This window comes from Pempheris klunzingeri, chromosome 7 (assembly GCF_042242105.1).
Source record: "Pempheris klunzingeri isolate RE-2024b chromosome 7, fPemKlu1.hap1, whole genome shotgun sequence".
NCBI classification, from domain to species: Eukaryota; Metazoa; Chordata; class Actinopteri; order Acropomatiformes; family Pempheridae; genus Pempheris; species Pempheris klunzingeri.
This window is the reverse complement of record NC_092018.1, coordinates 27,298,955-27,301,505: the sequence shown is the minus strand read 5'-3', so window position 1 is coordinate 27,301,505 and position 2,551 is coordinate 27,298,955.

The window sequence follows — 2,551 nt, the reverse complement described above, 5'->3', positions numbered from 1 at the left end:
CATATCAGCCACAGCTCCGAGACAGGCCGGGGCTTTTTCCTGCCAGTCGGAAAACAGTAGAAGGTCAGAGTGCTACCAAGATACATCTGACTCCAACGCTTTTCCTTAGCGCGGCTGAGAGAGATTTATCTTGATACCTGTTCTCTCTTACAGGAGTCAAGCAAGCGCAATTCTGTACAAATAAGATGGTCCAAACTACAGGACGTGCACGTAATAGCCAAGGTTGATGCAGGAAATCCAGATGGATGTACGCTGTTAAAAGCATTTTATGGTTGCTTATTTCACAGATCACCTGTCTAAATGAACATCTTCAACCCGCTGCCGTGCTCAGTCCCACTGACAACAGTCTGCTCAGGGTGCATATCCTCATCTTAACCCCACTGGGGAAAGAGAAAACAGATCAACCCTGAGTCACAAAACCTGTCTCTTGTCCAACAGTGTCCCATTTGGAATCTTGCACTGAAAAGGCTCCCGGATGCCAACCAACAAAGAAAGCTTAGATAAGATAATAAAGTCGGTGTAAATGCAGATTATTAGCGCTTAGAGATAGGCAGTTTGTCTGCTTGGCCGTTTTCTGAAACATTGTGTCTGCATTAGCTTATCTTAATTAACATGCCATGATACCTCTTAATCCTCCAATTACTGGAGGAACATCTTCTGGAGCATCTGCCGGTCACTCATTACACAGGTAAGACTCAGTAATACAATTAAAAGCAGCTTAACGTTCTGTAGATTATGTCAGACTGCCACATGTCCTGAAAAGTCATTTAAAGTTGGCAGGGAGGAGACAAAATGATTTGATATACAGCATGGAAAATGGTCTTCAGTAGGAAATAGAACGGGCATGGGGATCCACACAGCAACTTCACTTTTTTCTTCCAAACTACTCCACTTCGCAACATGTTTATACGCTTCTACCGAGAGCTAAAAATGTTCGGAGAAAGTAAAAGCCACTGGCTAAAATCTATAATTAGAAGTTTATCTTTGCAGCTTGATTTATTGTAAAACTTTGTTGGCAGCTGGTTCGAACATTTTAAAAACATTTCTGAATCTTACAGAGTAGTTATAGACACATAACTGGTAGGATATAATAAACAAGACCCCAAGAGCCACTATAACATATACTATACCATATACATATCTAAATTTAGCATTTTCTGATTAGCATGACACACAAAGTACAGCTAAGGCTGATGGGAATAACATTGGGTTTGTAGGTATTTGGACATGATCCAAAGTACTGGACAAAACTGAACAGTGGACATGAATGTGTGTCCAAAGTTGTTGAGATATTATATGTTGAGATTCACTCAAAACTCAAATGTTGTCCTTGATGGTGCTAGAGCAAAAGTCACCAAAGCCAATCAGGTGAATCCTCTGGGAACCACGAATATCTGTATAAGATTTCATGACAATCTGATGTTGAGTTGTTGAGATATTACAAACTGGACTGAAGTGGTGGACTGACAGACGGACATCGCCCTGCCTAACACTGGTCATTAACACAGTTGAAAACTACATGTTGTCAAATGGAAAATTCTATCAACTTCAAAGGCAATGTATTAAAAGAGTGAGCTTTAAAAACCCCAGAACAGCAGTAGGCAGAAATGTACACAGGAGGTGTTCTCTCTCCAAGGCACAATTGTTTGCTTTAATCTTGGACAATAAATTAACTTAAAATATTGGGAGGCTGGCACCAAAACTATATATCTCAATGTTATTGCCTTGCAATTTTGCCTCCATAACCACTTCGATGTGTCAGAAATTCCTCTCAACATGAGAAACGCACCGCCACACTAGAATTATAACCCGGAGGCATTGTGTTGGTTTCAAACATCAAGCTGTCTGCTCAGTCATGGTTATATGGGCTCCCTGACCAAATTAAACAGGAAATGGCCCTCTCCGAGCCATGTGGCTGGGAGGGCTTCGCATTAAAAAATGATCTGTGATGACGTGTTGATTTCAATCTGTGTCTGATGAAACTAAGAAGAAATATGCTGCCTTCCCCAGTGGGAATGCAAAATGAGGCTTTACACCTCTGTGTTTGCAGCCGTTTTCCAAACAGCTCGCCACAGGCTGTATTTTTTGTAATATAAATAATTTAAGCACACTACTTTGAGTTTCCCTTAAGACCCACAGACTATAACCCTAATCAGGAAAGAATCCTGGCAGGCTTTAAAGGCACAGTCCGTGATTCACATGGAAACAACAGGGTCACCCCTGAATTTACAACATAGGACTGGAACATGTTATCACTCAGCTAAGTTAGTAAGGTTTTCTGACGTTTAAATATTTGTTTACATCACTAATATATAGACATAGGTTAAGAATAAAAGTAGGCAACACATTTTTTATTTATATGTATAACTCCTAAGTGCACAACCTTAGACAAAGTAAAATAAATTAGTAAAATATTATTATTAATTATGCGTCATAAAGTTTTCAAGACCACTGTGTTAATCAACAGCAGATAAAGTAATGGAACAGACATCTGACGAGCTTTGAAAGTCGTTGCCTTACTTAGGAAAAGGACTGAAAAAGAGAAACACAA